Genomic DNA, 491 nt, shown 5'->3' with positions numbered 1-491 from the left:
TACTACCTAATACTCCCTCCGTCTCGAAATAAGTGCCTCAACTTTGTACTAGAGTTTCAGACACTTAGTTTGGGACAGAGGGAGTATTATTTACAATTACAGGTTAAATCACCAGAACTTATTTCCATTCACTGCAAGTAGGCACAACCTTGTACCAGAAGGCATGCCAATTTCCTACCAGCTCTTTGAACGTGTCACTCTATGTTTAAATATTTTTCATATTTTTAAATATGTAAATTTTCCTGCAAATCTTTGACCAAATCATACAATGCAGCCTACGATATGTCAAGGCTACATTTTCATTACACATACATTTTTCTTTTTGTTTTCCTGTCACCGATGTGATCAATTTTTTTATAGTAACACCATGCACCATATATGGTAAATCGACCGTAGATTCTTACGAACTATCCTTATATGGTAACACACTGAAACAATAATAGTAATTCCCTTCATTTTACGCAGTACTTATTCCCTCCATTCAATCGTGC

This window comes from Triticum dicoccoides, chromosome 2B, assembly GCF_002162155.2.
Source record: "Triticum dicoccoides isolate Atlit2015 ecotype Zavitan chromosome 2B, WEW_v2.0, whole genome shotgun sequence".
Lineage (NCBI taxonomy): Eukaryota > Viridiplantae > Streptophyta > Magnoliopsida > Poales > Poaceae > Triticum > Triticum dicoccoides.
Note: the sequence above shows the minus strand (reverse complement) of the source record.